Here is a 22306-nt window from a genome sequence, read left to right on the forward strand (position 1 = left end):
TTCTTTGTGGGGGTGGGTGGGTGGATGCATGGTCTGGGAATCTAACCCAGGTGTCCCAGTTTCATGTCTTTTTTAAGCTTTTTTATTAGATATATAAATGTTTAGGTATTAGTCTTTGCTCTGAAGTTAATTTTGTCTGATTTTATACAAGCCTTCTACAGTTCTTTTGTTTTCTGTTATAATGGTGTATATTTTTTCATCCTTTGACTTTTAAACTATTTGTGTCTTCATATTTACAGCTGGTTTCATGAACACAACATATTATTGGGTCTTGCTTTCTTATCTATTCTCAAAAATCTGTCTTTTAATTAGATTGCTTAAACCATTTAACTTAAGTTGATTATCCATACATTGAATTTCAATCTACAATCTTGCTAGTGGTTTTCTGTTCATTCCATATGTTGATTTTTCTTTTCCTCTTTGTCTGCCTTTGAATTGAGGTTCTTTTCTGAATCCATTTTATCTCCTTTTGTTCACTTATTAGCTTTTTTGAGTTTAATAGTTCCATGAGAATTTTTTGTATATATCAGGGGTTGGCAAAACTTTTTCTGTAATGGGCCAAATAGTGAATAAGTGGGGTAATGGGTCACGTGGGAAAATCAAGGATATTGTATCAGTTTATATATATATAGCAAGTGAGGAAACAAATTTCCACAAATTTTTAATTGTCAAAACTCAAATTATAATAATAATGATTGATTATAATTTTTTTGTAATATAGGTCTATGAATCTGATGAATAGGATTCTTTTGAGGGGGATCTAACATTTCACTTAAGTGGAGGTTAAAGTTAGTGTTTCTTATAATCAAAATAAATTATAAATGTTCATCTATTAATGCTCATCTATAATGAGATTTTACCTATTTCATCTTTTTTTTCTTTATTAGAGAAGTTATAGGTTTACAGAAGAACAGTGCATAAAATAAAGGATTCCCATATACCACCCTATTATTAACAACTGACATTGGTGTAGAACATTTGTTACAATTGATGAAAGTAGATTTTTATAAGTATATTATTAACTGTAATCCATGGTTTAAATTAGGGATCACCATGTTGTGCAGATCTGTAGATTTTATTTTTTAATTCTGTTACAATATAGAAACCTAACGTTTCCCCTTTTAACCACATTCAGGTATAAACTTCAGTGCTGTTAATTACATTCACAATGTACTATTATCATTACTATCCATTACTAAAACATTTCCATCCTTCCAAATAGGAGCTCTGTATATTTTAAGCCTTAAGTTCTCATTCCCCAACACCACCTTGTCCCCTGGTAACCTATATTCTAGATTCTGACTCTGAGTTTGCCTATTTTATTTCTTATCAGTGAGATCATCAATATTTGTCCTTTTGTGTCTGGCTTTTTTCATTCAACGTGATGTCTTCTGGGTTCTTCCATGTTATCACATATATCAGAACTTCATCCCTTTTTATGGTTGAATAATATCCCGTTGTATGTATACCACATTTTGTTTTTTCATTCATTGGTTGGTGGACACTTGGGTTGCTTCCATCTTTTGGCAATTGTGAATAATGCCACTCTGTACATGGATGTGCAAATATCTGTTTTAGTCCCTGCTTTCAGTTATTTGGGGAATATACCTAGAATTTAGATCCGTGGGTCAAGTGGTAATTCTGTACTTACCTTTCTGAGGAACTGCCAAACTCTTCCACAATGGCTGCACCATTTTACCATCCCACCAGCAATGAATGAGTGTTTCTTTTTCTCTGGATCCTTTCCAATATTTGTAATTTGTTTGTTTGTTTGTTTGTTGTTTTTTTAAATGGTAGCCATTCTAGTTGATGTGAAATGGTCTTGTTTGTTGGTTTTGAACTGCATTTTCCTGATGGCTAATGATGTTGAGCATCTTTTTATATGCTTTCTGGCTATTTGCATATCTTCTTTGGAGAGATATCTATTCAAGGTTTTTACCCATTTTAAAAATTGCATACTATCATCTATAAAAATGTCTCCATACTGATATCAGTACTGTCAGATAGTGACAACAATCCATAAGCATATGATTTAAATGAAGTATATATATCACTTGGATGGCATTTAGAATTCCATTAGGTTGTTTTGATATTTGCCTTTTCTTATATGCAGTTACATTGCAGATTAATCCTTTCCTTTTGGGGGATAGGTGGAAATTTGTCAATTACAGAGTTAAGTTGATTTTGAAATAAGGAAATTTCCTTTGCACTTGTACCAAAGTCTGAAGAGCTCTGCAGGAATTGTAGTTTGAGCTTGGAAGATGTACCTGATGCAAATTTGTGTTCCCAGCTTACTGACACAATGCTCAAAAAATTATCCACACACACAAAGAGAATATCTACAAGAAATTCTATCCTATCTTTTAATATCATATCTTATGGTCCATTATTAAAATATCACCATGAGATTAGAAACAAAAGGAAGATGGCTGCTCTTTGCTTTGTTACTCCATGTTATACTGAAAGTTCTATTTAATGCAATAAGGAAAAATAATAAATATACAGTAATTGGAAAGGAAGAGATAAAACTTTTCCTTCCTCACCACCTGAAAATATTTCCTCAAATGTCATCTTCACTATCAGTCCAACAGAAATACCAAATTTACTACCTTGAACAATCCTGATCCCCTAAACTTTTCATCACCTATACCCAGAATATTCATTCTGAAACACTGTATCCCTCCTTCCTTCTCACCTCCCCAACTATCTTGTTTGCCAGACTGCCATGACAGATACCACGGAGTGGATTGGCTTTAAACAATAAGAACTTATTGGCTCTTGGTTTTTGGAAATCAAGGCATCAACAAGGCATTGCTTACTCCCTGAAGTCTAGCATTCTGGCAGCAATCCTCGGGATTCCTTTACTTGCATCTCTATCTCCCAACACGTAGCCATCTCTCTCCTTATGTTTGCTCTTCCAGTTCCCAATGACTTGTGGCTTCTTCCTGTGTGGTCTTGTCTGACTTACTGCAACTGAATTCTGCTTTAAAAGGACTCTAGCAATAAGGATTCAGTTGGGATACAACTTAACTGATAATACATCGTCATGGGATCTAATTTACAAATGAGTTCACACTCCCAGAAACACAGATTAAGGTTAAGAACTTGCTTTTGGGGGGATACATAATTCTGTCTACCACATATAGAACACTGTTCACAATTGATGAGGATCTACTCAGACATATTTTCATTTCTCTGCTCATACTAATATCTCTGAGAACTCAGCTTTGCTTAACCTACTGCTGAGTGAATTCTTTCTCTTCATTCCTTTTGCCAGATCTTCTAATCGATGTCCATGGAACACACATGACCACTTCTAATAGGTTCAGCAATACCCTCAGCACAAGTTACCACTAGTTGATGTGTATTTTGATCGAGTCGGTTTTCTTTTCCAGAATTTTAATTATTTGAATTATATAATTTTTTATATAATGAGAACAACTGAAATAAGTTTTTTAAAAATTTTATTTATCTTAATTCGAAGGTAAAATGCTTTAAATCACAAAGAATTTGGCTTTTACAGTGTTCTTGCAGTAATGGTGTGGGCAAGAGCAGGTGAAACTCTTTGAAGAAAGATGCAGTGTAAGCCTGTGCATCTCCTGCACTCAAGATGGATTTAAAACATCTTCTAATTTTCAAGTTATCTTATCTACAAATTGTAAAACATATTTGATTAATTATGGTTTATAATAAAATATGAAGTCAGTGCTGTATCCTCAGTTGTCTAAAAATGTATTTGTTCTTTGAGGCAGATTTGTTGGAATCAGGATCCAAACGTATCTGTGTGGCTTTTAGTAGGTGAGTCTTAGAAGTCTCTTAACCTATAGGTACCACTTTCTTCTTTATTTTATTATTATTTATATGTTGAAGTTGCTGGGTTAAATATTCATTAGAATTTTTTGCATTCTAGATTTGGCTTCTTGCATTTCTCTGATGTTTAACATGCGCACCCATTGCCCATTTTTCCTATAAACTAGATTTTGATGGTATTAGTGATTGAAGTCATAGTCCTGGTGAGCAGGTGTGTCAGTGATACACATAGGGTATGAAAGTGTTTGATGCTGACATATAGTGGTACAGCCTGGAAACACACAAAGACCTCACAGATCATATGTGGTGGGTGTGTGAAGGTGACACAATGCAGCACAGCCTACAGACATATATGGAACTCTATATGACAGGTGTCCAGTGGTGACAGTACAGAACAGCCTAGAAGCAAAATTTCAGGACCCTTGTGACAGGTGTGTGGCTGTGACACACCTATATACACACAGGGTATGATACACACTAGCACAATGGGGCAGAGCCTGGAAACATGCACAAATAATTGTCCTGGTATACCTGGTATTCGGGTATGTAAATGTAACATATTTTGGTATACCTGGAGATAACACACAAAGGACTGTATATTGCAAGTATGAAATTGTGACACTGCAGCACAGCCAAACACACACATACATCTTGAGGTCCTTGGGTGACAGGTTGTGTAATGTTGATATACCTCAGCATAACCTGGGAACCCCCCCCTCACATACACCCTGGGAACTCTGTATACCAAGTATAAAGATGACATACCTCAGCACATCCTTATTTATACATATCCATATACTACATCCACAACATAACAGATATATGACAAACATGAGACACACAACCAGTACATGCAAAGCACACCAGGGATGTGTGGGATAGGAGGGAAGTTAAGTTCACCATAACAGATATGGCAACAAAGATGCCCAAATATACTGTGGAGATCTGTAAAAAGGGTGTGCCAGTAGTGACCCTCCAAAGCCTTGGGTGGGGGAGGAGGGACATGCCCATGCACACACTCACTGTATCCCATGACCAAGGCGGGTACAGCCAGACTTGGAGAGACCCCCATCTGGGCAAGTTTGATGGTGCCCTGCTGGGGATGAGAACCGAAAGCACAGTTGCGTGCTCGCCTCTGTTGGGTTGAGGGCTTTCTGGGCTGGTGTAATGGTCTGTGTATGGACCTTGGGCCATGAGAGCTCCTGGCTGCGAGGCAGCTGGCCCCCGATGACTCAGCCCGGAGAGTCTCTCCCCATTTTGGTGTCTCAGCTCTGAAAATGGCGCTGTGTCCTCGGTCGGGCCCCCTTCATCAAGATCTTCAGGAAGGGAAGCCCGAGGTCTCGCGTAGCCTCACAGCTTCTCTCCATCTCCGCGTGCGCCGCCCGCATCCTAACAATCTGGGAGGCGACCCCGGTGGCCTCCTTAGTTCTTTCTCTCTTCTCTGTTCTTCGCTTAGCAGCCAGAGGTATTCTTAAAGCCTGCATCAGTTAATGTCATTCCTTGCTCAACCCTGTAAGGGCCCTTCCCCTCTCTCATCACTTTCCTTGGACCTTTCCCACCCAGCACCCAGCACCACCCACATCTGCTCTTCATTGTTCACCAGCACTCTTTCCACCCTCGGGCTTCAAAGGAGGGCTTTCCCTTCTCATCCAGCACTTTGCCTTGTGATCTTAGCCCCCCAGTCCCGCGATCCCTCCTGGGTTCCTTCTTTAAAGTAGAAGTACCTGACCCACTCCATCCAACCGTGTCCCTGTACCCCTAGCATGGCACCGCCCTTGTCCTCAGAGATGTTCAGGGAGGATTCTGCATCCTAAGCCAGCATTAAGTGAGATCTCCGCCCGCACGTGGATGGAAAATGCCCCCTGGCCGATCGACCAGCATGTAGGAGTTGCACAACCGACATTCCTCAGCGAGTGATGGAGAGATGAGTTGATTCATGCATTACTATTTGGTAGTTGAATATGAGAGCTCAAGGACACATGGTGGGAGCAAATTACCCCGAGTCCAGGTAAGAAGCTTTTACTCCGACGTGCAGACCGAGAAGGTCTGGACTCGGTGAACTGACCTGGGAGGAAGGGGGTGTTTACTGGCCTTGCAGGAAGGGTTAGCCCATGTTGAGCCAGTTTCATGGTAACTCGAAGGGTGAGGTACTGATCTACATTAACCTTGAAGGATGAGGAGGAGGTAGGCCTAAGGACATGTCCAAGAGGGGGTGGGAGGAATTGCTGCAGGGCCGCAGCGGAGATTCTCAGTCCTTCAGGATTTCATACTGGGTGATATCTGGGTGACAGCTAAGTACAGGGACATAGAGCAGAGGGGACACACTGAATCACTATTAGGAAAGACTGCCAGGACCTTGTGCTTGAAGCATTGCACATGGCTGTGAGGGCCAGGGATGCACCTGGGGGGAGCGGTGACCCTGCCAGCAGTGCCTATGCAGAGTTCGCTCTGTCCATGAGAAAAGGGTCCACACCAGGGAGGCGAGTTTGCTGGCAAGACCATGTGCTCCTGCGGGAGCGGCGGAGGGCAGCCAAGTAGAGATGTCCAGATGTGGTTAGAGGATATGCTGGGGCTCAGCAGACCAGACAGTCTGGGTAGAGGAGGTGTCTAGAAGTCCCCACTTAGAATCTCTGGCAGTTCATGTTCAGGAAAAGTTGGGAGGGGTTAAAGTCAGCCGACCAGAGGAACGTAGAGGAAATCATTTACCCTACTCAACCCCTCGGGAGCCCTGTGCCCTTGTGGGAGTCACCCAGCCTTTCAAGGGCTGCATTTCCCTCCTTTGAGAGATGGAAATAATAGTTCCTCCCGGCCGGATGGTGTGGGGGATATTAAATGAGGCAAACCTCAGGAGCCTGGCCAAAATTAGCCCCATCTGTAAAGATGAGTTGGGGCCGTCAGCATCTAGGGGATCTGCAGGGAGCCCTGGGAGCCTGAGAGGATCCTCCATGGGGAGAGAACCAGAACGGAAGCTTGTCTTGTGGCCCAGGGAGGGGGAAGATCAGCTGGAGGGTTGGGGAAAGCCTAGACCCTTGGCCCTGCTGCCTTGGATTGAATCCCAGATTCCCCATCTCTCCGGGGGTTCTAAGCACGTCCAGACTCAATTCCCTCCAGTGCAGTATGGGAATAATGAGCAGACCTGCCCCAGGAGCTGTTGGAGGTGGTAAAGAGTAGAATTACGTACAGTGTGCGCTGGGTACATGATGAGGGCTCCAGGTGCGCGGCTGTTAGGAACTGCGGACATTTTTAGGGTGCTATTTGCCCAGGTGGAAGAGCGCTGGGGGCAGGGCCTTTGGTGAACGGTTGGGGATGTGTGTGTGCCTTTGATGAGTGGGTAGGGGGTAGGGCAGAAACCCTGGGGGATTGGAGCGGGCGCATTTACAACTCCAGGCCTCCAGACGCTATGGGCTCCCACCCTCTCCCAGCTGCGCCTTTGGGCCTCTGGGACCAGGCCTCTGCTGCTGCAGCTAGTGTGGTGTTCAGGGAGAGTATGGCCCAGGGACACCAGAGCTCCTCCAAGGGGTGTCAGGAAGCCAGTGGCCAGTTCTCATTGCCTGGATTCTGTCCAGCACTGTGCAGTAGCTATGCCCGTGTCCTCGGTCTCCACCCCGATCCTGGCTTCTCTCTCAGCCCCTTGCACCACCCTGGCCCCTTTTGTTCTCCCAGTGGAATGAGAGAGAAATGGGACTTCTCAGAATTCCCCTCACCCGCGGTGCAGTCTGCTGGAACTGGGCCCCAGAGGGAGGCTGCAGAGACCTGGGGACTTCGTGTGTTTTCTGGTAGTGCCCCTTCCCAGGGCTGTGACCTTGCAAGCCCCCTCACTGCCTTTGGCCCCATTTCCTCAGGTATAAATGGGAATATTAATCCCACCTCCTTGACTGAGAGATCCCTGTGTGCTCAGTGCCCAAGTGTTGCCTGCTCAGTACCTCTCGGTGAGGTGGATGAGGAAGGGTCCTCTCCTCTACTCATGTGTATGGAAATATTTTCAGGGGTGCGTGAAATGTATTTACACCCACAGTTACTGGAAATGCTTCCCATCCTCCTTACTGCTGATTCACAGTGTCTGGCAGCCTACTGGACATTTTCATTCAGATGTCCTACAATCCCCTTCAAACAGAAATCACCTGCTTTTCTTATCTTCTCCTTTCATATTCTTTCTGTCTATAAGTAACATGCTTGTCTACCCAGTCTCCAGCCTATATGTCATTTCAACTCTTACTTTGGGCTATATATACCTTTCACTCAGAGTTCAGTTAGGAAGACAATCTAGTAAATACACAGTTATTTAATGACACTGTGACATGTTGTAGGAAAGAGAAGTACTGGGAATTTTAAGAGTATGTATAGCCAGAGGGTGTAACCTATCCTTGGTGCAAGCATCTCAAATGACTTTGGAATTGAGACTCACAGGCTAAGTGACAGCTAAAGGAGAGAAGAGGGGGGACGGGAACAGCATTACATCTGGAGGGACCAGCATGTTCAAAGGCCCTGGCCCTAAGGTGATAGGGAGCTAAACTTCCGATAGAATTGAAGAAACCTCGGACTCGCCTATTTCACTGCCCTATCACTGAACTTGGTGCCTGGGATGCAGCATACATCAATGAGTGTTTACTGAGTGAAGACTGTGATTCCTGGGTTGTGGTTTGGTTCAGACTTACGTGGGTCCTGATGCCTCAGTAATCAGACAACTTCTCTCCAGAGTCCTCATGGCTTTTACCCCTGCATTTGCTGAGATGTTTTGGTTGCAGTTTAACAGAAAATGAGCTCACACTGGCTTCACCCTGAAGAAAATGTTCTACCTTACCTAATGAAAAAGCTCCAAGGCTTAGGGGATGCACCTGATGTCTCTGCTCCCTCTCTCTGGTCTAGGTGTTTGCCTTGTCTTCAGGCTGGCTCCCTTGGAGGGGTCACTTGATGTTGTTGCAACTGGGGCAGCAGCCCCCTTTGTTCAGCCTTGTCCTCCCACCTCAGAATAAATACTTTCTCTTCAGAATGAGTGTCTAGCTTCAGTTCCTGCCTACCTCAGACTGTGGAGCCTGCAATAGGCTGTCAAAACAAGCCATAGTCAGCTGACAGCCATTAACCCTAAGGCAGTCATGTAAGCCAGGTGGAAAGTCCCTTGCGCACGCACAATATAAAGGTCAACAAATCAGTAACAACACGTCTGCAGCTAGCCCCAGTTGTGGTTATTGTTTCTGACTTGCCTTATGATTGGTCCACGATGCCTTAACCGAACATTTCTGCATCCTGGTATGTATAAAACTTGCAGCTATTTATACCTCCTTTGTCCAGACTTGAAATAGCACCCACAAAGCTTTGTGCTCTGCTGCACAGCACAATGGTTCAAGCCTGACCTCTGGTGTCGGGTCCTGTTTCTGAAGCCGCTCAGCTGAAGGCTGTGCCCCAGTGCCAGGGGTGCAACAAGACTACTGATATTCAGGGATGCCACTTGCAGGTTGATTTAGACCAGTGCTTTCAGTCCTCTCTGGGCACCAGAAACAACTGGTGTCATGGTCAGGTTCATGTGTTAAGTTGGCCAGGTGGTGGTGCCTGGGTGTCTGGTCAGGCAAGGTTGACCTGTCTGTTGCTATGAGGACATTTCATGACTTAAATCATGAGCATGTTGACTGCATCCACAGCTGATTGCATTTGTAATCAGCTAAGGGGCGTGTCTTCTGCAATGAGTGATGGTTAATCTAATCACTAGAAGGCTTTTAAGGAGGATTCAGAAGAGATGGTTACTCTTCCTGTTTCAGCCAGCCAGCCTCTCCTGAGAATTCTTTGAGGTTTATTAGAGTTGCCAGCTTGTGGCCTGCCCTACAGACCTTAGACCCTTACATTCCCACAGTTGCTCAGCCAGCCTCTCCTGAGAGTTCACTGAGGACCTTCACCAGAGTCGCCAGCTTGCGGCCTGCACTACAGACCTTGGACTCTACATTCCCATGATTATGTGAGATGCTTTTATAAATTTTATATCTATGGATATTTCTGTTTCTCTAGAGAACCCTAGCTGATACCTTCTGGAAAAGAAAAACCTTCTGGAACAAGGGTGACCTTTCCTGTATCCTAGGGCTGCATGTGAAAAGGGTGTACAACCTGAACTGTATTAGAAGTTCAAGAGAATGAATGCTGTGTCATCGGCCAGCACCACCCTTTTCAGCAGCTGGAGCCAAAAGATAGTATTTGTGCCCTTGATTTCCAGGTTTCAAGTCTGCATTTTCTTTACTTTGTTGGGAGAAGGTTCATTTAAGGTCTCCTCTCAGTCCTGAAGTTCCAGACTGGATTAAGAAGTTTTAGTTGTTTCGTTAAGATACTCAGATCCTATTTCTTTCTCTCTTAACAGGGCATCCAGTTACAAAACCAGTGCTACTCTGCCTACTGGAGCCCAGACAGTGGCTATGAAAAGTGAAGAGAGACTTCTTCCAAAGTATCTGTCTAGGTAAGCAGTACCTGCCTAGGAGGGGGTCATGACCGTCTTAGGTTTCCATGGGAAGCTTCCATGATCCAGCTAGCAGAGTATACATAGAGAGGAAGGGGAGAAATCACACCCCATACACATCCCTTTCACTAAGAATTTGGCCATACTTGGGAGTTCAAGACTGAGAAATGTGGGGTAACTGTGTGGCCAAGGAAAATAACAAATGGGCTCAGTTTACATCAACTTAATCTGCTGTACCCAGCCTGCTTTTGAAAATGAGAGTGATATTAGATTCTATGTCATTGGGTTGAGGATATAATAAGATAATGCATGAAATTACTTAGTATATACAGTGGCTGACCCAAAGTAAGCCACTCAACAAAATTTAGCTAGTAGTATTAAACATGTGATAATATTAATCATAATGAATAATGTAATATCACACATTTTATTCTGGACTCAGGAAAAGGGGCCTTTATTTCTCCAGATTACCATCTCCATCCATTCATCTGTCCTTCGATTTGTCCCATCAGATGCTCAAAAGTAATCCCTTGCCCTAAGTCTCCCTGTCCATTTCCTGAGCAGAGCTGGAGCCATTAATTGAGTTGATTGGTATCACTGCTGAATCATGGTTTCTGCACTCTGGTGGTCCCTCAGGCTACTAAGGTGAGGGTCTCTCTCAAGCCCTTACAGTCTGTTCTACATGGTCTCCATATCCCCAATCTACATCTCCATTTAAATATTTTAAGGGCATCATGCATAAGAAGACACTCATGCTCTTGTTCATCCCCAGGTGTGGAAAGGCCTTTAGATGTAGATCAGAACTTGAGTGGTACCAGTAGATTTGCACTGCATTCAGTGCGGCAAAGCCTTTTACTGGATCACATCCCTTCTTCAACACCTCATCATCCACACTAGAGAGATGCCATAGAAGTGCATCAAGTGTGGGGAGAAGTCAACTACCGGTTGCCTCATGCAGCACTAGTAGATTCACACTGGTGAGAAGCCCTACAAATGCTGTGAAAATGGAAAGGCCTTAGCCCACCACTGCACTTCTGTCTTGCATAATAAGATCCATTCTGGTGAAAAGTCCTTTAAATGCCAAGAATGTGGGAAGGACTTTTGGGACAGCTCCTCCTTCCACCCTGGAGAGAAGCCTTTTGAGTGTCACAGTGTAAGAAAGCCTTTGGCTGCAGTTCAGTCCTTACTGAGCATAGAAGGTTACATACTGAAGAAAAACCCAATGAGTATAAGAGATGTGGGAAGGCCTTTGGTCAGTGGGCCCACCTCCATTGGCATCAGAGAATGCATACTAGGGAAATAGTCCCATCTCCCCTTGGAGTTGCTGTCCTTGCTGCTCCAGGTGACAGATGGTATGAAAATCACAGATCAAGAGGGTTAGGGGATCCCAAATACATAACTCAAGAGTCCTGCCAACCATTCACAATGTCTGCCATCCCCAGGTGACTTTTCCAGTCATGAGGTAAGGTAGGTGAGACTTCATTTTGCTACTACACAATCTAGGCTGGAAAGAACTACAAATAAGTAGCTTGCATTAGGGACGAAGTTGGCCTGAGTGCCACTGTGGCCTAGAGTTAGAGCTAGGGCACTAACCAAGCCTCCTGCACAAGAGGGGCTCTATCTTGGGCTGTAGAAGAAGCAGCCCCTCACTTCCTTTCCTGGTGCAGATGTCTCTATTCCATTCACTCTACTTTTGCTGTCTGAACTATTATCTCTCTTGACATTGATCCTGACTGCTGAGCTTCAGAACTCAGTGTAAGAATGGGAATAATAGCAGATAGGGCAATTTAAATTAAATGAGCTAATCCATAGGTCTCACACATAGAATATACTTTAAATTGTGAATGCCTCTTCTTACCTTTTAGGCTCTGTCTGGGAGAGGCTGGACTTGAGAAACTCTCTCCAAATGATTCAGGAAAAAAAGCTTAAAGCTGGGAAGCTTGGAAGGAGTTATCTGACATGTAGTTTAGATCATCTGCCCATAGATCCTTTGAAAAAGACCCTGACCTGGGCAATTATCTTGGCTGTGATAGGGACTTTTTTTACCCAGTTGAGACAGCTGACCCTTAAAAAGACCTGAAGTGCCCTCTGGCCACATACTGCATTTGAATCTGAACTGGAGTTTCTGATGTGTGGTTGCTGCTTGTACTCAGCTCTGACTTTTCCTGTGTCCTCCACCCTCTTGTCTTCTCCAGAGCATATGGGATGATGGAGAGGAAACACCACCCCACGGGAGCCACTAACGTCCTGCTTGGCACTAGGCAGAGGCTCAGAGTTTTGCTCAAATTCTCTTGCCTGTCAGTCCAGGCCTTAAGGAATGTCCTTAAGGAATGTCATGCTTAGATCCAGTGCCAGCACCTAGGACCTGACTCTGTTAGTCAACCTGCCTCTGCCCTGTCATTTGGGTGGGTTTTTGCATGTGTTCTTTTCTCTCCAAATCCACACTAGGCTTCCCATCACCCACCGTCTTCTCCCCACTGTGATCACTGCTCACCAGCTACCTGTCTCAGGCAAATGTTACTTCCCTGTAGTCCAGGGTGCTCTGAAACTCCCTGGATCAGAGGCAGGAATGCCAGTGCAACCCTGAGGATGAATGTGCTTCTTCTCGTCTCCAGCCCCTATGCAGCACATGCCCTCACATCCATCCACTTGAATTTCTCTCCGTCAGGGATTTCTATCTTTGCTTTCACTACATACACTTGCCTGAATGGTCTCCAGTCTGCTTCTGCTTCTATGGACTCTGCCTTGTATAATCCTGTACTTTCTCCCATGCCACCTTGGTCTCTATTTAAATCTACTTGTCTAGTTTTGGTATTGTGTAGCTTACATTTTAACTCTTCTACCTCTCCTCTCCATCTCATTGTTATCTGGACCACTGATTAATTAAAAAAATAAAATAAAATGGAAGGAGATAATAGACTGACTACTGCTTCCCCCTCCTAAGTTATCACATAGCCTATGTTTGGGCTTACATGGAAAGCCCTTTCTTACCTGCCAGCAGAGCTGTGTAATATTCTCCTTACCTTTATCTTTGGGTATCCACTCTCCTCTTTTAATTTCAAATGAGACCTCTTTCCATTAGAGTAAGGAGTCCCTAGTGTTTGGCTGCACACTGCTCCACTCTAGGATACACACTAACTGCCCCTTCTCCCTTGGTAACATCTCTGCTTATTTGTGGTGCCTGCATGCAGTGAGGTTGTGATGAACTCCCTGTAGAAGAAAGTGAGACAGATTGTATGCCACCTGGAGCTGAGGCCACACTGACCTGGTCATCCTTTGCTTCATGAGGGATATGCGTGTGCTGCACGCTGGAATTGGGACCTAGGAGAGGAGTCAGATACTCTGCTATATTTAACTTCTCAGACTTTATTAATGATCCTCTGTCAGGTTTGAGATTCTGCCTACAATTATTGGCTATTTTAGCTGCCCTTAAAGAAAGTTTTATTTTTAATTTAGTTCTTTTTTTTTTCTTCTCACCTTGGTAGGTACCAGAAATCGAACCTGGGTCTCCGGCATGGCAGGCAAGAATTCTACCTATTGAGCCACCATGGCCCGCCCCTTTTTTTAACTTAGTTTTTTCTTTTTCTTTTCCAGTTTTATTTTAAAAGTAGTATTGTAGGAAACTTGCACTTTCTCCCCCATGAATGTGAATATGGATAAAATTTTAAGTTCTGCTCCCAGTTTTCTGGTAGACACTGCCTGTGAAGGATATGTGCAGAGCTGTTTGTGGGAGAATACAATATCTGATGGAAGCAGCAACTGTTCTCTATAAACTTCCTTTGTGGCCAATGGAAGATCCCAAATCTAGTCTCCTCTTTGGAAAAGGAGAAAGAGCATTTAAGAATAAGGTGATTAGTGCTATAGGTTTCATGTAGCAGGGATGATCAAGGATCTCAGTAGTTTGTCTTTAGACTTTCCACACTCCTGGAGTCTTATTTTGAGACACAGAGAACTCAAGTGAGACTAGGAAATGAATTTATACCTTGGTGGCCATGGCCCACCTAAAAATGAGAGAACTTTTTACCATCAAAGAAAAGAAAACAGTTATTGGGCACAACTTGCAGTTTCTGGCCACTGATAAACACTGCCATGTTCTGATTCTGAAGAAAATCATTTATATCTTGATTTAGGTGCAAGTTGTTTAGAGTCCAAAGAAAAGAATCATCCATGGATAAAAACAGAATGAGACTTTGTGATTGGACAACAGGGATTATTTTCCTATCTTGGACTGGAATTGGGATGCTGGGTAATTTCTTATTCTTTTATCTAGACATTCTCATTTTCATCACTGATGAAGACCCATTCCCTTCATCAACCACGTGACTATGTCCTATTCCTTGGCCCACCTCTGCAAAGGAGCCCTCAGACAATGGCAGCTTTTGTTCTGAAACATTTCCTGGATAGTAACAGATGTAGCTTGTCATTTATCTATACAGACTGGCAGGGAGAGGGGCTTTCTTCAGCACCACTTCCCTCCAGAATGGCTTCCAAACCATTCAATCAGACCTAATACTTCTTGGTTGTCAGAGCTCAGAGTCAAAGCCCAAAAGTGCATTGTTTCCTATTGTTGGCTCTTTGGATTCTTGTATCTTTTGGTAAATGCCAGTATTTCTATGAGAGTGACTAGCCCAGTCAAGAATGTGAATGTTTCCCAGAAAAAGAATTTTGCGTACTGTTCTGTACTAGTGTTAACCTTATCAGATGCAATCCCACTTACCTCTCCTGAGTTTATGTATTTGGGCTTCATGGTCTGGGCTGTTGGTTTCATGGACCTTGTCTTGCACAGGCACAAGCAGCAAGTTGAAAACATTCACAGCAAGAGCCTCTTCCCCAGGTCCTCCCCTAAAATCACAGCCACCCAAACTATCCTGATGCTGACAAGCAGTTTTGTCTTTATTTACTCACTCTCTGCCATATTTTAACTTTGTCTTTCCTTAATAATCCCAGCTGGTGACCTGTGAGTACCTCTGCACTGGTGGCTGAGTGTTTCTCAGCTTTTAGCTCCCTCTCTTGCTCATTGGCAGAGGCACCTGGTAGTCAAGCCCTGCTTTACTTGCTAGGGGAGGAAAACAGTTTACCTAATGTTGTCACTGAACTATGAAGCTTCTATATCTCTAAATTACTTATTTACTCATTTACCACATGCTCTCAAGCCTGTAATATGCCTGTCCTCATCCAAGGCTTTTTCCTCCCAAAATATTTAATGAACAAGCCAAAAAAAAATCCTTACTATTATAGAATTTATACTCTATCAAGGAAGATACACATATTTTAATAGAGTATATAGTATTACAGTCACACTGGGGCACTATGAGATGGTGATTTGGGAAAAAATTGATTTAGTCTAGAGACATGGAAAAGATTCCCTGGGTTAGTTTTGGAGTGAAGAATGTTGGAGGGATTCAACAGAGGTAGCTGAGATCTTCAGGTAAAGGTAAAAGTAAGCAGATAATAATACGGGTGAGAGTTCTGAGAAGATGGAAGACTTGGGTGATGGAGACTGGTTTCTTTCACTGTAAATCCATGGACAAATCCATAGACACACTGGATGAAATGTAACAATTTTCAAAAATTTATGATTGAGCTTCAAAGAAAGATAAGGATAAGGGATCAGAAATAAACAAATACTCAGTTCAGTGTGGTGAGCTGAAGTTGAAGCCACTGCAACCCACCGGATGCAGATGCAGATACAGAGGGAGTGCCTGGAGACCAGAATTTCCTTATACCCAGGGTCAGAGTTAGAGTTCGCATGTTCAGGCCTCAGGAGTTGGCAGAGCTAGAAATGAGCCTGCCACATAAAGCCCTATAATTCAAAAAGTACTACCTGTTTGTGAATGTGAGATTCACAAAACACCACCTGGCTCTGAGCAGCAACAAGGAAGTGAACCAAATTCCCAAGGCCTTAAAGGAAAAAAAATAACCACCAGTATAACCCCCCAAGCTTGACTGCATGGGTATGTGAGGTCTGAACTATTCTACTGCATGGAGCTGCAACATCAAGACATTATAAGGAAATACTATTCCAGGACTAGCACCTCTTCTTAGCCACAGCAGAAGCAAATCAGAAATGCTCTATGGACACTTTTATGACTTGGGAGATGTGGATCTCTTATAGGAAAAGAAATCTATTTCTACTAAAAATAATAAAATAACTAGAACTTAAAAACCTTTAAGCCATTAAGGAGTGTCAGAAGACCATTTCACAGGAAATTAACAGTCCACAAAAGAAAGTGAAAGAAGAAATATCAAAGAAGTTGTAAGATCAGAAAGTTTTTAGAATTAAAAAGATAAAAGAAAGAATAAAGAACTTTTAAGAAACATTATGGCTGTTCTAATGAAGGAACTCCTTTGTTCAATTTAGGACATGTGGAGTTGGTGGTGTCTGCAAGACATCTTAGTAGAAAATTATCACATTACAGAATGGGCAACAAAAGTCATGCTGTTTGCTTTATCATTGGGGAATTGCCAAAATCATGCACATGTGAATCCAGCTGCAATCAGGAATCTCTCAAGATCTTAAAGCTGCTACTGCTGCCATCTTGAAAACATGCTCTACTCATTGTCCTGCAATGTAAAGTAGATGCCCTTTACCCTGGCTCTCAGAACCCATGGGGTTATTTGACTGGATTCTAGTGCTTCCTGAGAAAAATTAATTGTGTAAGAATCTGATTAACTGAATTGAAATAATATCCAATCCAGTTGTAACCAAGTATGAACACTTCCTAGTTACCAGCCTCTGCAGTACAGAAAGGCACATGAAAAGGGAAGTGGAACAGTTGTTGAGTATTATACACCACATCCACTTCATCTACCACTGGCTACTATATATCTACTCACATATTTCTTACCATACTTAACTACCCAAACATAATTGCAACAACATGCTCATGTCTAAAATAAAGCGAGAATCTCATACTAACACAAACGTGGCCACTTTCTTCCCAAAAGGATCCCAATGTTGTTTAGTCATTAAATTTGTCCCTGGGTGATATTTATTCCTAAATTAACCCCATCCTTCTATTTGTCCTCTGTACACAAGACTAATCAAATCAAACCACTAACCTGTCCCATATATAAAGGTAAGGGAAAGACATCAAAAAGGAAATTAAACTATGATATATATAAAACAGCAAAAAATGAAAATATGATCTATATGGTACTATTTTTATTTACTTATTTATTTATTTATTTATTTATTATCTACTATCTATTTATTTATTTATTCCTTTTTAGTTGATTGAGCATCTGTAAGTGCTTTTATTCCATGTGGAACTTAATTCCAGTGACTCCTCATTCCATAATCCCTCTTCCTCAGCCAGTGCTTTATTTGGAGGGGAGGTTAGGGGACCAAATCTCACCTGTGTGTTCTGAGCCTTGGAAATCTTGCCTGGGTAGTTGCTGTAGTCTTTCATTAACTAGTATTCCTGGGAATGCTGCCACTAGGAGGTAGCCCAGAAGATTTTCCATGCTCTAGACACAATTGTTCCAGTACCTGCTATATATTTATCAATCGTATTAACCAATGATAATCAAAATTAATCACCTCAACCAACAAAGCAACTTCCTTCCTTCCCTGTTGGTTCTGTGCATAAACAAGCACAAGAGGCCATCCTCACTTCCTATTGACTGGAATCATTATTGTGCCTCATAGCAACAAAAAGCCCTCTGAATGGGAAGTAGGTTCAAATCCATGGGTTCAAAGACAAATATCAAAGAATTCATTAGTTGGGATAGATGTAACTGCTGTCCAGAAAGTGACTGGCACCGGTACAGAACAGAGGTTGAGAAAGCACCAACTTGGACCAGTAGCAGTGCTCCCACGCCTTTTCTAATGACCAAGGAGCTCTATCATCCTGGAGGACGGTCAATCCATCCCACACAGTTTGCTCAATACTGAGTCCTAGGATACACTGTTGAAAGTTGATTTCATTGGCAGGTACTGTGCAGTGTAACTCCATAGTATTTACCAGGAAGCACTAAAGGAAGGCAATATTATAACATCGGGCACTGGAGTGGCTGTCGTTTCATCCTTTGTGGCATCTAGTACTGGATGAAAGACTGCATAACTGATCAGTGATGAAGTCTACCACCTAGAAAGGATACACTAAAGAATTTTGAGCAGCCTACATGAATTCTCCTGAAGAGTTACAGGCATAAAACATTTAGTATGCATGCCCCTCCCACTTCTCATATTTTGAAGAATCCCACTCCTAAAGGCAAGGGGCTTCTTAAAGTCTCCATACCAACTTAGCCATTCCAAGGGCAATCACATTGGTAGGCACCTAGGAGTAGCCTAGTTTCCACTATATTTTCCCAATCTCATGATCTGTTTTGGTTTAGTGCATTGATTTGCACTAAAATCATGATGGGGATAGGCAGCAGACTGCCTGTGCATTGAGTTTGGATCTGGGAGTATAATACCGCCTGGGGAATGGTACAGCTAATGGGTATGCCTGATTAGGTGGGCCACCAAAAGCCAAACAGGACATAGCAGGCTAGTTCCATTCACTAGATAGCATAAGGGGTAGGCCAGTCTCCCAACTAACTGAGGGAGAAAGGAGAGAGGAGAAAAATGTGTAGAAAGGGACATCTAGTCTCCTGTCCCATAATAGTGTCACTCAAGACAACTCCTCACTTCCCAACTCTTCAGTCCTAACAGACACAATAAGAACTGAGCTGTTGCAACATTTATTTTATTTTATTTTTCTCCACCAGAGTTCTATCATCCCATCATTCTGCAGGTGAAAAGGAGCACGTAATAGCCACTGCATCCCAAGAAGGGCAGTTCAGTGTTGTGCAACTTAGATAGTGATGGTTGTTCTACTGTCTAGTGTAAGGTCTGGGTGTCCAAATAGTAAAAAGATTCATCCACCAATGTTTGAATTATGCATATGAGACATCTTGATTTGGATAACCAATAGACTTTGGTATCTGAATTGTCAGTTGACTCCAGGATTTCAGAAGGTGGTCAACACAATCTTAAGAGGTCCATCCATCAGATGTTTTCCTTTACTATTTAATATAACAGGGTGAAAGTACAATAATGGGTACCTTCTTGTGGTGATGTTTTTGTTTTTGTGTTGATATTTAGTGTCTTTATTCTGGGCCTATTATACAGAAAGTTTGCCAATTTGAATAGTCTTTTCAAACAACTAATGGGCTTTTTGAATCCTCTCAAATCTGTTCTTATTTTCTGTTTAATTTGTGTTATCTATATTATTTCTCCCCAGTTCTTTTATAAATTCTTGAGATGGAAATTTGACTAATTTTCACCCTTTCTTATTTTCTAATATAAGCATTTAGTGTGGTGTGACTCTGAAAACTGGGTTGGTTGCATCTCACAAATTTTCCTACATAATATTTTCCATTTTTATCAGTTCAAATATATATTTCCCCATTATGACTTCTCCATGTGTTATTTAGAAATATAATTTTTGAAATTTACAAACCTGTGGAAATTTTCTAGTAATTAATCCTTTTACTACTTATTTATTGCTCAGTTACCCTATTGTCATAGAATATAACCATATATTTTAATATTTCAAATATTTTTATTATATTGAATATTTAAATATGTTTAAATAAATATGAACTAAAAATAAATATTTATTATATATATTATTTTTTATTCATAAGAATAAGCATGTTCATATTTCATATGAAGTATGAAATAAATATGAAATAATTTAAGTATGTTCAAATAATAGGATATAACCATTTATTTTAATATTTCAAATTAAAATATTGACTTTTTTAATATTTCAAATTAAAATATTGATGTTTACACTGTGGTCTGAGTATATCATTATTTCTTATAAATATTTTGCATGTGCATGAAAATAATGTACATGTTGCAGTTGTTGGGTTCAGTGTTCTATATATCTCCATGAGGTCCTTTGCTCATTTACTTCTTCAAATTGTCTATCTTCTATAATCATACTATGTTTTGTCTATTTGTTTGATCACTATTGAGAAAGATGAATTAAGATAGCTCTCATGATGATTTTGGATTTTTCATTTCTCCTTTTCTTTCAAATTTTGCTTTATGCATTTTATAGGTAGGTTGTCATACATATATGAAATTATTATAACTTCCTTGGGAATTGAACTTTTTGCCATTATGAAATTATCCTCTTTATTATCTATCATCAATAAATAATACTCTAGGTAACTATATTTAACTATTATATTTATAGCTTTATCATTAGATAATGTTATCTACTAAATTTATTATTTATTACTGATAGTAATGTCTTTTGCCTTGAAGTTTTGTCTTTTATTAGTATAGCTGCATCAATTTTCTTTTTTAGTATTATATATGTTTTAGTTTCCTTAACTGTTCAAGAAAATACTATGCAATGGGTTGACTTCAACAATAGGAATTTATTTCATGGTTTTGAAATTGGGAAAAAGTCCAAATCAAGGCATTATCAAAGTGATGCTTCCTTTCTGAAGACTGGCATTCTGGGACTAGCTGCTCATGATCCTTGGGTCTTGGCTCCTCTTGTCACATGGCAATGCACATGGCAGCCTTTTCTGGGCTCTCCATTCTCTTCCAGGTTGAATTTCAGTGTCTTGCTTCCCATTGCTTTCTGTCTGAATTTCACTGTGTTTATAAAGGACTCCAGTAATAAGATTAAGAGCCATCCTAACTGAGGTAGGCCACACCTTAACTGAAGTAACTTCATCAAAAGTTCCTACTTACAATGGGTTCACACCCACAGGAATGGATTAAGTTTAGGAACATATGTTTCTGGGGTACATACAGCCCCAAACACCATAGCATAGTATATCTTTTTCCACCTATTTTCTTTTAATATTTCTGCTCCATATGTTTTATATGTCTAGAAATAGATACTCATGTATCCTAATTTTGATTTGTTGTGTTGTTGAAACTGTATTTTCAGCCATTGTCTCTTCAGATACTTCCCTTCTTTAATCATGATGTGCTGGTCTGAAACCATTGTATACCCCAGAAAAGCCATGTTCTTTAATCCTTATTCAATATTATTGATGGGACCTTTTTGATTAAGTTTTTTCCCTGGAGATGTGACCCATGCAATTGTAAGTGGGGTGTTTTGATTATATGGTTTCCATGGAGATGCATTTCTACCCATTCAAGGTGAGCCACTTACTGGAACCCTTTAAGAGGACACCATTTTGGAAAAAGCTTCAGAGCCCACACATCCAGAGACCTATGGTGATGCAGAAGGAAAATGCCCCCAGGGAAGTCCTTGGAAATGAGGAGTCAGGAGAGAAAAACTAGCAGATGTTGCCATGTACCTTCCCAACTGACAGAGGTGTTCCAGATCCATCAGCCTTTCTTGAGTCAAGGTGTCTTTCTCTGGATGCCTCAGTTTGGATATTTTAATGGTCTTAGAACTGTAAACTTGTAATGTAATAAATTCCCTTTTTAAAAGCCATTCCATTTCTGATATATTACAATTCAGGCAGCTTTAGCATACCAATATACATGGTAAATAGACATGATTCATAATTTATGCATGATACTTCTGGTAACTAGAATGCTTGCAAGTCTGTTTCTGTTTTCTGGTTTGTTTTCTATGTTTCTCACTTAATAAAATCTATTTTTCTTCTGTTCCCAGTTTTCTTTGGCTGTATACTACAAAGTAAACATTTTTTTATAGGAATAACTTTACTTCTAAGTTTCCTTGTTCCACACATGATTTATATTTGTTTCTACTTGTTTCCTAGGGGCTTGATCAAACTAGGAACACCTTAAACTAATTACAAAACTTGAGTTTCCTTGAATCACTTAGCACTTCTAATTGCATAATTTTATGTGGAGATGGGCTTCCTGTTATTCATTCCCAGACTAAGGGCATGGCTATTTTTAGAGTCCCAGTTTATTCCAAAGAGGTTCTCCTATTAACTCTAATACCTTGTAAAGACTTTGGGCTTTGATTTTTATCTTCTTCCTCCATTGCAGCTCAAAAGTTCAGATTTTCTGAGATCATCACATGCTTTCAGAACAAAATATTTAATGCCTATTTACTATTCCAGATTTCTCCTTTTCCTTCAAATTTTGCTATTTATCCC

General features: G+C 41.2%; 1 long non-coding RNA gene across 1 annotated transcript in view; it reads left to right on the forward strand.

Moving 5' to 3' along the window:
- Window positions 1-51: 51 nt before the first annotated feature.
- Window positions 52-22306, forward strand: part of LOC143659338 (uncharacterized) — a 36396-nt gene continuing 14141 nt past the window's right edge. Inside the window, exons 1-2 of the long non-coding RNA XR_013163498.1 lie at window positions 52-9757; window positions 10151-10246. This is a non-coding gene — a long non-coding RNA (uncharacterized LOC143659338). The remainder of the gene's footprint in view (window positions 9758-10150; window positions 10247-22306) is intronic.

Source organism: Tamandua tetradactyla, chromosome 16 (assembly GCF_023851605.1).
Source record: "Tamandua tetradactyla isolate mTamTet1 chromosome 16, mTamTet1.pri, whole genome shotgun sequence".
NCBI classification, from domain to species: Eukaryota; Metazoa; Chordata; class Mammalia; order Pilosa; family Myrmecophagidae; genus Tamandua; species Tamandua tetradactyla.